Here is a 14,490-nt window from a genome sequence, read left to right on the forward strand (position 1 = left end):
ATATGGTGTCCTAAGGGGTCATATGGTGTTGTAACACACGTGTGGCACCATTAGGACCCCACATGACCCCTAACAACACCATATGACCCCTTAGCACACCCCATGACCCCTTAGGACTATATCATGTTCTAAGGTGTCTTTTGGTGTCCTAAGGGATCATATGGTGTTTGAACACATGTGTGACCCCATTAGGACCCTACATGACCCTTAACGACACCATATGACTCCTTAGCACTCTATATGACCCCTTAGGAGCATATGATGTCCTAAGGGGTTGTATGGTGTCCTAAGGGGTCATATGGTGTTCTAATGACACCCTATGACACCTTAGCACACCATATGACTCCTTAGGAGCATATGATGTTCTAAGGTGTCATACGGTGTTGTTAGGGGTCATGTGGGGTCCTAATGGGGCCACACATGTGTTATGACCCCACATGACCCTTAATGACACCATATCACCCCTTAGCACACCATATGACCCCTTAGGACCATATGATGTCCTAAGGGGTCCTATGGTGTCCTAACACATGTGTGGCCCCATTAGGACCCCACATAACCCCTAATTACACCATATGACCCCTTAGCACACCACATGACCCCTTAGGACCATATGATGTCCTATGGGGTCATATGGTGTTGTAACATGTGTGGCACCATTAGGACCCCACATGACCTCTAACAACACAATATGACCCCTTAGGACCATATGATGTCCTAAGGGGTCATATGGTATCCTGACATGTGTGATGCCATTAGTAGCCCACATGACCCCTAACAACACCATATGACACCTTAGCACACCATATGACCCCTTAGGATCATATGATGTCCCAATGGGTCATATGGTGTCCTAAGGGATCATATGGTGTTGTAACAAATGTGTGGCCTGATTAAGACACCACATGACCCCTAACTACACCATATGACCCCTTAGCACACCACATGACCCCTTAGGACAGTATGATGTCCTAAGGGGTTGTATGGTGTCCTAATGGTTCGTATGGTGTTGTAACGCATGTGTGGCGCCATTAAGACCCCATAAGATTGCTAACAACACCATATGACCCCTTAGCACACCGTATGATATTTAGGACCATATGATGTCCTAAGGGGTCATATGGTGTCCTAACACATGTGTGGCCCATTAGGACCCATATGAACCCTAACTATTGGCAAGAGACAGTGCAGGTTTGTTTAGATGTTGTCATTAATAGAAACACATATCAATTTCAACATCCGCACTTCATGTTTTCATCATTCTGAAAGATTGAGTGAATATTGCTTGAGTCCGGTAAGGTACGGTAAGATGAACATGATATCCGTTAGAGTGTACAGTTTTGATTGGTGGATTATTTTGGTCATGTATTTTTCTATGCGGATTTAGAAGAAGGTTTGTGGACATGTAATATGTCTTATTTGAGGATTGTGACCTCCGGTAATGAGTTTCATGTTATTTGGGAGATCTAGTAATCATGTTTTTCGTATGTACTATGTATATTAGTTGTAACATATGGTAATTCAGTTTTTGGATCTTGCGGATTGATTTTGGTGATTTTTTATGTGTTCGAGGTTGATGAGATATCATGTGGGAAGCATGTGGACATCTTGTTTTGGTCTGCATGGGTGTTATGATAGAATTGAGCCGACTTCTACACATCTTTCATCATTTGTGACGTGTTCTTGAAGCCAACATGAGGTTGTGAATTAATTTGTGATGTAGATATATAAGAAGGGTTTATTTGATTATTTTGGTGTGTTGATGATGCGAGTGATTGTGCACCGTTTCACATGTTCAAGTGTTAGATTTGTGATCTGAATTACAACAGAATATCAGATCAGAGCAGAGTTGTAGATTAGTGCAAGAATATGTTATATGTGCTTAACCGAAACTATATCCAGGCATTTGTTGATTCTACTTTATAGTTAAAACTTCATTGTAATCTCTTACAAACATTTGTAATGCAGTGAGCCTTCCAAGGTTGTAGCCCTTACTTTTAATTTAAGAAGTGAGCTCTAGGCAATGTGCCTGAATGCATGTTGTATGCGGGAAAAGCGGGGCTATAAAGCTTAAAATGTGAAAAATGAAGCTCCAAGAGGCTTGTCCACACACCCACAAGACTTCTTGGTGCAAGTTATGGAGTCATGAAGAATGATTCAACTTCCCAAGGTTGGTTCCATGGTTCTCTATCTCACAAGGTCCCTCAAGCCAATGCCTTTGCTCTTAGATCACTGAGCAAAGTGGCTTAGGGATGACAAATGCAAGAACAAGGGATGCTTTATGATTGATCTAGTTATGAAAATGCATCCTATCTATGCATGATTCTACAAATGCAATAAACTAGATTATAAGATGAGAAGATTAGTAACAATACTATCCTAACATGATACACTAGTTTATGAATTAAGCTAATGATAAAGAAAATAGTCTAAAATGCTTATTAGATTTATTCCTATAACAAAGAGAAGCTATATGTGTTAATAAAATTGAGCATAAATGAGATACTAAAGATTGCATGGATGTTTAAAATGGATGAATGAGAGTTCTATTTATAGTGAAAATAGGGCAATGGATGGTCAGGATTGAAATAGTTAATCAAGGGTCAAGTTTGAAAGTTGTCAATCCATGTTTTCAATTTTCACCAATGAAATGGTGACAATTGTCAACATAAGGCTAGTTGAGAGGAGATGTAAGAAACATTAAATTCTTGAGAAGACCTCATGGTTACCCTAGGAGGTAAGGGTTAAGGTTAGGTTAGGGTTATCCATTGGATAAAGCTTTTACCCAAAGGATAAACTCTTGTGCAAAGGTTAAAGGAATAACCATGGTCAAAACAATAAATTCTTGATGAGACCCTTGGGTTAAATGGAGGTTAAGTTATGCAAAAAGTCTCTAACCATGCCACTAAGGGTTAGTTAACCATTAATGGTTTGAAGACTTTGGGGACAAATTTGTAAGAGTCCTTCCAAATTTGGGGGCATTCAACAAGTTAGCTTGTTGAATGGATAAAGGTTTTAATGCTTTTTGAAGACTTTACTCCAAATTTGAGAAGTGACCTCCTCAAATTTAGGGAAAGGGGATAATGGATGGGTTTAGGTTAATTGATTAGGATTAGATGGATTCTAAAAGAAATTAGGAATAGGGTTAGGAGGCAAGTGGGAGATGTAGGAAAATGCAAGTGGGTGAGGGAAAATAGAATTAATTAAAATAAATTGCTTTATTTCAATTTGGTTGCAAGTTGGGGATTTAAATAAATTAGATTTATTTAATTGGGGTAAACTATTTAATTAAATGTGAATTTAATTAAAAGTAGAGAGATGGGTTTTAATTAAATAAAATGATTTATTCAATTAAATGATGCAAAAAGGGTTTAAGTGAATTTAACTAAATAAATTGAATAATTTACTTAATTAAATAGAGGAATGAGAATAAAATGAACATTAAATATTCATTTAGGAATATGGTCATTTTTATACATCTACATTTTGCCCCTCTTTGAAGTGACGTGTGTGCACATGTTGATTCAAAGAAAATGATGTGTCGTCATAATTTGGTTATGATCAATTTTTTATGTTATTTTTGAGATTTTCAAGTCGTGCCCCGGATTTGATGACGATGTTGATAATGCCCCCTCGGGAGATGAATCAAAAATTTTGAAAATTTGATTTGATTTGATTTAGAGAAATTTGATAAATTTCATTGCATTGTACAATTTCATCTATGTTGAATGTGGTAATTTGATTCATCTCCTGATATTGCCATTTGGTAGGGTTGTAGGAGATATCGCGAGCAATTTTACGCGTCCCTCCATGTAACCCTAATTTTGATTTACCCTATAAAAGGGAAAAAGTGATTTGTTTTGTCTCATTTGTGCTTGTTGACTTTGGAGAAAGTGACACTAGGAGAGAAGTCAATATGTCGATTATGTATTCTTCTCATCGATTCGAGCACGTTCAGAGGTATTAGAGGCCTATTGCATATGGAGCACCAGTATGTCAACCTTTTTGACCCCTTTTGGATTTTTTATTTTGTCATTTTTTATCATGTTTTTGATTTTGACATGCAGATTTTATGTTTTAGCGCGTCGGGGTCAAAACTTAGCGCATACGATAAATTTCGTAGCGCGTAGGTTTTAAAGAATTAGGGTAGCATCTGAAAGGTTTAGGGTAGCGCATTACTAGGTTAGGATAGCGTGTAGGATTATCTTAGCACACTAGGGTCACAGGGTGGCGCAGAGGGTAAAACGGGTAGTGCATAGGAGATACCTAGCACATAGGGTTCCTAGGGGGTCGCATGGGTAGGCCTAGATAGCGCATAGGTATGACCTAGCGCATAGGGATAAATACGCAGCGCAAAAGAAGGATAGAATAGCACATCAGATAGTTTTAGCACTTGGGGTAGGTTAGGTGGCGCATTGGAAGAAAAGGGTAGCACATAGGTTTTGGCTAGCGCATAGGGTAGATTGGGTAGCGCTTGGAAAGGACAGGGTAGCGCATGATAAGCAGTTTAGCACATAGATAAAATAGTTTAGTGCATAAGCGGAAAATTTTGGGCAAAGTAGGATTTTGGATGAAGAAAGATAGGTAAGTTTTTGCCAGTTTTGTCAGGATAGGTGCCAATTGTCAGTCTGTGTGTCTGTTGTCATTGTTTTGATAAGTTTGTCCAATATGAGTTCTGATATAACTTGATTTGATTTGCGATTTTTCAAGTTGATATAGATTTGATGCAAATTTGATATGATGTGGTTTTTGATATGAATGTGGAGCTTGAGTTGTTTTACAAGCTGTATTGATTGTAAAACTTGAGTTGTTTTACAAGTTGATATGGATGTGAAACTTGAGTTGTTTTACAAGTTGATATGGATGTGAAACTTGAGTTGTGTTACAAGTTGATATGATTAGATATGAAAATGGATTGATATGATGTGGAACTTGATTAGATTTTTGAAGTTTCAAGTTTTGATATGAATTTGATTTTGGTATCTATGTTGTGAGGAGGAAACTGATATTGGACTTGTTTCGCTTTTTGATAGGAGCATCTTGGAGTGGTGCAGTCGCGTGAGCAATTTCTGAGACCGTGGTCCTTGATACCACGATTGACACAAGCAGATAGAGATATTATTGAGAGGTGTGGCCTGACCTCGCTGTTAGATATGCCTCGGTTTATCGTGAACTGGGGTTTATTGACTACATTGGCGGAGAGGTGGCATAGTGACACGAACACCTTCCATTTGGCGATAGGCGAGATTACAGTGATGCCTGAGGATTGTTACCAAATTCTACGGATTCATGTGGTAGGTGCATTGCTTCCTTATGAGCAGACCGAGGAGAGTGGGACTAAGGCACTTCGCCAGATCTTTCAGGATGATACTATGTGTGGGTATGAGATCCCCTGGCAAGAGTTTTTGGATTTGGATTACGTGCCTCTACCATCAGTTCTAGCAGGATTCATAGGTGGTTTTTTATGTCTCGACCGTAGGTCGAAGGGACTAGCAGTGGGGTGGGGATTGGTTCTGGAGGATATGGTGACGCAGGGTTGCCAATTTGCATGGGGGTCGGCTATGCTGGCCCATTTATATAGGGATTTACACTAGGTGGTATACCTAGGTTATGGCAGTTTATCAGCTAGAGTGACACTGCTACAGGTATGGGTGTGGGAGCATATTCCCGCAGCTAGGCCATTGGCAGACATAGATAGGCCTATTGGATGTGCCTACACATATGGATACAGAGGGATAGTTGTCCAATGTAAGTTGGGCAAACTAGAGCACTAGAGGAGAGTGCTGGATGATATTGATACAGTCATCTGGCGACCATACATAGGTTGCGAGGTATGGGTCGAGGATGGGATAGAGATGCCCTATGTCTTCATGACCAGATATTTGATAGGGCGGATGCCCTTTGTTATTGAGAGGTTTCTACATAGCCGGGTGCTGCGGCAGTATGGTAGACAGCAGGGGATTCCATAGGGAGCATGTTTGTATGCTTGACGGAGATAGGATATTCTGGATTGGGGACTAACGATTGATAGCGGGGTGGCAGTGGAGGAGTTCTTTCATGCAGTCGGCTAGATTTAGGATTATGCCCCTGAGATAGTAGATGTAGAGATGACTGACGAGTTTGTAGCACTCTTTGTAGCGTGTGCGGTGGCCAGGATATCAGATCCAATTGAGATGATTTCATCTTTTGATGATGTGAGGCCCTACCCCGACTCAGCTCGACATTTTTAGTTAATTGCATATTGAGACTATTATGGATGCTTTATTTTATGCTTTATGGATTTAGAAACTATATGATTTCCATGATTTGGATCACATTGACATATGTTGATGCTTTATTTTATGCATGATGATTATGAAACTTTATATGTTGCTAGAATAGAATTGCTTTGAAATGGTGAATGTCATTATTGGAATTGCAGGACTACATTTTGATGATAGAAAAATGTTGCTTATTTTATGAATGGTTCACTTTTGAGAATTATGTTAATTGCTTATGTGGAATCGAATTTGAATGAATGAGATATTGAATTATTGTTGCCAAATGTATGAGTGTTTGATGAGCAATGAAATCCATGTATTTAATTATGTATAATTGTGATTATTTGGAATTACTAATGTGTTAATTGAGATGCGCAGGAAAATTATCCATGTGACCATGGAATTTATATGGAGAACCAAACCTAGACCAATGTACGTTTGTTAAGCCAGGGGTTGTCTATTTGGAGAGACAACACCCCGTTTGTAATGTATTTTATTTGTGAAAGTAAATGATGCATGTGTGTTAATTTGATTTTTATGTAATTGTGTAAACCTACAAGAGACAAATTCCATGTGTGATTTTTAATATTGTATTTTATTGTGTCACTTGACACATGTGATGATTAGTGTCATTGATTTTGACTTGTCTCTTGGAGGGAGTTTTGTTTCTACCAAAGCCATTCAAACAAAAGAGTGTGGTCCCAAATTTGCCTTGGGTAGGGAGTCTTGGGAGTGGTCAACTCAGGTTTGACCCGTAGGTTAACTTCAGTTGGGGTTCTAAGGGGTCAAATGGACTCCTAGGGTCAGTTTTAGGGCTTTTCCAAAGGTCCAAAGGGTATACCTATGGGTTAGGGGTATTTTGAAACATGTGACTACTCCCATGTGACTGTTTAGTCACCTCAAAAAGTGGTTTTTCCAAGGTGAGCGAAAATTCAACTTAGAAGGTTCCTCCTAGGATAGACAACCTTCCCTTTTGATGTCAAACTCTCTTCCCCATCCTCATTCACCTTTTCCCTTTCCAGTTTTAGTAATGTGTAAGAGTTTGGGAAGAGCAACCAATGGGATCTCTCACCTCACCCAAGGGGTTGGGAAGTGTGTGAGAGGCCTTCTTAGGCAAGGATTAGGGACTTAGTGAGTAATCACCCACTCTCCATTGTTGGAGATTATGCAATTTTTGAAATTTAGTGGTAGAATAGAATTTTGGTGAAGGTGTTGGTGAAAAGTTTGTGTGGATTTGGGCAGCTCATCCCCAACTAAGTCTAACATACCTATTGGTAGATTAAGGTTGGTTTTTTTTTATTTCCTTTTGTTTATGTTGTTTATGTTGTTTTTTTTGAAAGAAAGAAATGCTTGTTGAAAGAGATGTGTTTATGTAAATTGTTGTAGGAGAAAAAAATGTAAGTTTTCATTTCTATGTTTTTGTTTATGTGTTCTTGTTTTTTTTGGGAGTGTCCAAGACCTCCTACTCTTGGGAGAGTAGGATGGTCTTGGGGTGGAAGAAGTATGACAGCCTTGGGTGAGAGGCTCTCCTTAAGGAGAGTGATCTCAAGGGTGTCCTTTGTGACCCTTGCTGCATAGCCTTGTGTATGCATTTGGGGGTCATAAGGGGAGAAAATATGGCCTTTGAGCCTTTGGGGGGCATAAGGTGTGGAGATGTATCTTTTGTTGTATTTTGTATTGCCATGAGGTGGCTTGAGTTGTAATTTGGCTTACAATCTCCCCAATGGTACTTGGTCCACTTCCACCTATGGAATGATCATCACAAAATGTGGTGAAAGTGTAGCTTGGGATGGGAAGGTGCATGTTGAGTGTTTGTCCTTGTTGTTGTGTTGTTTGTTTGTTTGTAACCCATCTAGTGCTTGGTTCTCCAAGCTCGGGGGTGGCTTCTAGTAAGCCTAGGCTGGGAGGTGAGCTCTCCATGGTCAAAGTTGTATTTTATTGCAGGTTGCTTGGGATGGAAAAGGAAAAGTTAAAGGGAATAGTTGTTGTTTTATGTTGCAGAAAAGTTTAAAAGATAAATGTATTTAATATTGTAGCTTGTAAAGAAAAAGAGAGCCATTGTTGTATTTTTTTTCCCAAAAGAAAGAAGTGTATTTATTTTATTCATATCACTATGGAAGGGAAAATACTTGTTGGGTTTTCAAACCTATTTGTATTGTTATTTACCTTGTATTTTAAATTTGCTAAAGAAATGTATTTCTCCTATTTTGGTTAGTTTTGCAAAAAGGGAAGATGTAATATATTAGCTTGTATTTGAATCCTCAAAAAAAAAGGGAAATAAAGTGTAGCATTTATATTTATTCTGCAAATAAAGGTTCATTTATTCACTTATGCAAGATAGGAATGGTGTATGAAAGCTCATGCATTATATTCTGATTTTACTTATGCTGCTGCAAATTTAATTAAAATCTGTCATTTTTACTTTCATTTAAAGAAGAAAATAAATTCTATAGTAGTAGTTTATTTTATAAAAAAAAATAGCATATAGTTCTAGTCTTAAATTTGTTTACCAAAAAAAAAGGGAATATATATTAAGTTGTTGTTAGAATGCATTGTAAAAGTTAGTTACAGAATGCTTAAAACAAATAAACCATATAGTTATCTTATTTCCTCTAGACTAGGTTTAGTAGGCTAAGGAAATAATTAGCTTTGAGTTTTGTAAATAAAGAAAATATGGGCAAAAAAATTTAAAGTCTATTTATTGACAGACTAACAAAGTATATTACCTCCATTTTATGCTGCAAACCATTTATTAGTTTTCTGCATATTATAAATATATATATATATATATATATATATATATATATATATATATATATATATATATTTACACATTAAAATATATTAATCTGGAAACTTAAATACCTCTTAAGCAAAATGATATAGATATATATCTACATACATATTTATATATACATATATATTTATATATAAATATATACACATATATAAATATATATATATATAAATATATGATAAACTTATTAAAAAAAGGGAAAAAGCTTTTAAAAATATATATATATAAATCGGATTTTATGTGAGAGCCGAACCACTGTGCAAAGAAACAGTGGCCGGCACGGCTCGGGCCGCCACTATGGTTTCCACAGTGGACGGCACGGGAACTGTCACTGTGGGCAACCACAGTGGTGGCACGGGAGGCGCCCGACCGCCACTGTGTTTACCCACAGTGGGCGGCGCTCGGCCGTCACTGTGGGGAAACACAGTGGCGTCCGGGGGTTTCCTCTGCCGGCGCTCTTCGCACAACGCTTCCTCCACCCGCTAACCACCATTCTCGCCACTCGGATCTCTCTCTCTCTCTCTCTCTCTCTCTCCGCCACTCCTCCCTTCGGCTCCACTGAGCTTTGAAGCTCAGGCCACCATGCCCGCACCTGCACACACACACACAAAAGAACACACACACAGCGCACACACACAAAAAAAAAAAAAAGAAAGGAATATTATGTGGGCACATACATGCCCTAACCCTAACTTCGGGTTAGGGCAAATTCAAAATAAGGCAATAAAAGAAAAGAGGGTTCCATTAACCCTTGGGTATGAACACACATTTATATATATGTGTGTGTGTGTGTGTGTGTGTGTGTGTGTGTGTGTGTGTGTGTGTGTGTGTGTGTGTGTGTGTGTGTGTGTGTGTGTGTGTGTGTGTGTGTGTGTATAAATGTGTGTGAATATATTATGTTCACATTTCCTCACACTTGTTAGAAATATAAATATATATACATGACTTATCAACATATATGTATATATGTAATTAAATTCTATGTTTTGTTTGGAAATTAAAATGGTTAATTGTAAATTAGGTAATGCACTTTTAAATGTGTAAATAAATGTAGAAGCATTTTAATAAGAAGATTTTAAACTCTTTGGAAGGATAAACCTTTTGGAAAAAAAAAATATAGCAATATTTGTAGGGGCAAGTGGCCCATTTGAAATTTTAAATTATAAGGCATTTCAATTTATGGAGATTTTATTTAATAGGGCTGTTAAATTTAATAACTAGGTCCTTTTATTTAGACCCCAGGTAATTAAAGAACTATAAGAGATTATTGGACAATTAATTTAGAGATTATATATTAAGTTTGAGATTAATCGCTAGGGGAGTCTAATTATTTATTAATGGAAGATAAGTTATAACTCTTTTGGAGAGATGTTAGCTCGTTGGTAACTTAGATAATTTTATCACCAAATTAATTTAATTGTTTGGTACACTCAAAACATAGTTAAGTCCAAACTAGTTTGCATTATTTTAATTAAGTAGTCGTTCTAAGTTAAGTATTTAAAAAAAAAAAAAAAAATTATTTCGTTCGTGCCCAAAAGTTTGGGCATGATAGATGACGATGAGGAGGTAGATGAGGGGGGTGGTGATGGAGTAGGAGATGATGGCGGAGATGGCAGAGGAGGTGGCCAAGGTCGGCAAGGAGATAGAGGGAGATTGGATTGGGGGAGGAGAGGAGACAGGGGAGGAGATGGCGGTGATAGGGGGATACGAATGGAGAGAGTTGTGCGACGAGCTATGATGGATAGGGGGAGAGGAGGTTTGGCTATCAGAGCTTGGGGTGAGGAGAGGGTTGGGGAGGTGATAGCGGCAGTGGGAGGGTATGATGACATGCGACAACCAACCTAGAGGAAGAGGTCAAATTTTTTACCTCCACCTACACCGAGGACAATTAGAGGGACAGGGGGTACCCCTTCACAGGTACCCTTGCAGATGCGGATTCTGATGCATGTGGAGGATGTGCAGATTAGATCATTGCAGTTGTCAGTACAACACTTGCAGACATAGTTGTTGGCGCATCAATGTCAGATTACTCAACTGACCATAGAGCGTGATACTAAGATAGAGCGGCAGGGTCGAGCAGAGGAGCTCGCAACAAGTTTGTAGAGAGCTGCAGCATGTGGTCCGATGAGAGACACCTTGAGAGAGTTGGCTTTGAGAGCCAAGGAGGCTGAGTACTATAGGAGACATTATGAGGATGCGGTGCCCAAGGAGCATCAAGTGCAGAGCTTTACATAGTCGAGATCTAGTCGATCCTGAGAGACTGGGTCGAGGATAGAGAGCAGAGGCGTGACAGGACCTCCTAGATGGGATCCACCTAGAGATCCAGGTGCTGGGACATGTGTAGCAAGACCATCGCCTTCAGGAGATAGTCATGCCTGAGAGACATTGTCTCTATTGTATTTTGATCATTTTGTTGCATTGGCACAGACATGACATATTTTGTATATTGATCATTCTTTGAGATATATATATGACATCATTTTCTTTGATCCTCATGTGATATGTTATGGATTATGATTTCTATATGCTTTAGTCTATGATGATGCAATGCTTAGATAGATGTATGTGATGTGATATGTTATGCTGTGAGATGTATCTTGAAAATGAGATGTATGATAATGATATGTTGTGGGATGTATCTTGAAAATGAGATGTATGATAATGATATGCAACTAATTGTAAAATGATATGCAACTAATTGTAAAATGAGCATCCTCATTCTACATTCGTCATCCTCGTATAGCCACATGTTGTTTTCTTTCTTTGTATGTATCATCATTGACCATTTGATTTGTTTTGGGATATGTTGAAAATTTATACAAGCATAATGGTATAATTGAACCATAATGACCTGAGAAAAATTTACATGATTTTTTATTTTGCAAGATAGCACAAGCGTCAAGGTATAATTGAACCAAGACAACCTAAGTGCGGATTGCATAAAAATAGATAAGATTAAATCATTTTTATGCGTGATGTGGAATCATGTCTTCAGTGATATGTTGTGAATCACGTCGTGAGACAAGTATCGACACAGTACAGATGATCGCCTCACAAGAAGAAAACTAAGAAAATATTGGAGTCCCCACGACGTTCTCTAGCTTTGAAGCATTGTTGAGAAAATTTAGAGGATCCAACAATTCAAAAATTTAAATTACAAAAATAGTCAAAACTTTATGTAAGATGCAACATTTGATATTTCATAAAATCATCCATCATATTTGTGACTCCAGTTAAGCGATTAATGTTTTGCTTTGTGATTGTGCAAGTGTTGTTTGTTGGATATGAAGTTCTGAGTTTGCGACAAGTTTTGAAGTTTCAAACATGTTGCAAGTTTTGATTATTGCCCCTAGTCAAGTGTTCTTCTCAATGTGGATATGTATAGTGATTACCAAACCATGGTGAGATGTGGTGAAAAGATATGTAGATAAACCAGGATAGTGACTACGCTAAGTATGGCCTGGATGGATATTATGATAAAAATGTCGGGCAATGGTCAATAGTGCTTTACTACAGAGATAATGGTATGGATATAGATATAGGAATTGTCCTCTCACAATAGCATCTGTTGCCAGGTTTTCACCAGTTGTTTTTATTGTACCTTTTTATTTACCTTTTTCTTGATTTTTTTATTTTTTTTTATTTTTTCGACTTTCCGTGCATTAGATTACTCAAGTGTAGTATTTCTTTAGATGAATGATGTTAGTTGGTTCATCGAGCACATCTCCTTTTGAAGTTGTTAGCTGATAGGCGCTTGATCCATAGGCTGATATGATGACATAGGGCCATAACCAATTAGGTTCAAATTTTCCTTTCTTTTCCCAAACCTGATGATTCCTAGGATTTTCTTTGAGTACTAGATCACCAATTTTAAAAATTTTGGGAATGACCTTGTGGTTGTAGCTCCTGCACATACATGGCTGATATGCTTTGAGATGAGTGTAGGCACGTTGACGTCTTTCATCTAGAAGCTCGAGCTCTTGCAGCTGGTTAACTCGATACTCTTCATCTGGGATTAAGCCTTTCAAAGAGACTCTGAGAGATGGAATTTCTACCTCCAAGGGTAAAATTGCTTTTGACCTATACCAATGAATAGGGTGTAGCTCCTGTAGGTGTGCGGATGCTAGTTCTGTAGGCCCAAAGTGCCAAATTGAGTTGTATATGCCAATCTTTGCCTACATCATTCACTGTTTTCTTTAGGATTTTCAATATTGTTTTGTTGGATGCTTCTGCCTGACCATTCCCCTGTGGGTAGTAAGGTGTAGAAAAATGATGTTGGATTTTGAATTTTTCACATAGTTCTCGTACATCTTGGTTTTTGAAAGGTCATCCATTATCTGTGATGATGGAGCTTGGAATGCCATATCTGCAAATCAGATAATTAAGGATAAAAGAAGCAATTTGTTTCCTAGTCACTGTGGTCATGGGGACTGCTTCTATCCATTTGGTAAAGTATTCCATTGCAGTTATAATGAACTTGTGTCCATTTGAAGATGAAGGATGAATTTTGCCGACCAAGTCTAGTCCCCACTGACAGAAGGGCCAGGATGTTGTGAATGGTTGCAGTTCTTATGCTGGTGCATGTATAAGATTGCCATGGATTTGGCATTTAGGACACTTCTTTGCAAAGTGATAAGAGTATTTTTCCATTGTTGGCTAGTAATATCCCATTCTTAGAAGCTTTTTAGCAAGAGTAGTACCACTTGAATGTGTGCCACAGATACCTTCATGAAGGTCGTGTAAAGAGGAGTTAGATTCATTACGATAAGGACAATGAAGAAGAGTACCATCTAGACCTCGACGGTACAAAGTATTAGCAGTAAGAGTATAACAGGAGGCTTTCCGGATAAAGTTGCGTTTTTGGTTTCAGGATAGGTCAATGGGTAGGATATTGTTTTTAAGATAATCGTAGATGGGCCCATATAATGGAGAGTCGGAACCAGTCAAGGCATAGATAACATGGGATTCCGAATGGTCATAGGCGGGGGAGAACAGTTGCTCTACTAGAAACTCGTAATGATTTTGTTGCTCTATAATTTGCAGTAGTGAAGTGATAGTAGCCATGGCATCAGCTGCTCTATTATCCAACCTCAGTTTTTTCTCGAAGGTGATGTGTATAAAATATTGCTTGAAATCATCCACCATTCTCTTGTAGGGTAGCAGCTTGTCATCCTTTGTCTAATAGTCATTGTTGATTTGATTGATGACTAGTTGTGAATTACCGTAGACTTTTAATTATGTGATCCTCCATTCTACAGCCATTTTGATGCTTATAACCAATGCCTCATATTCAGCAATGTTATTGGTGCATGGAAACATAAGCCTATATGATCTTGGTATAGTGTGTCCTTCAGGAGTGATGAACAAAATACCAGCACCTAAGCCATGTTGCGTGTAGGATCCATCAAAATATAAGGTCCATTGTTTGGTGGA

The sequence above is a fragment of the Cryptomeria japonica genome, chromosome 4, assembly GCF_030272615.1.
Source record: "Cryptomeria japonica chromosome 4, Sugi_1.0, whole genome shotgun sequence".
Classification (NCBI taxonomy): Eukaryota; Viridiplantae; Streptophyta; class Pinopsida; order Cupressales; family Cupressaceae; genus Cryptomeria; species Cryptomeria japonica.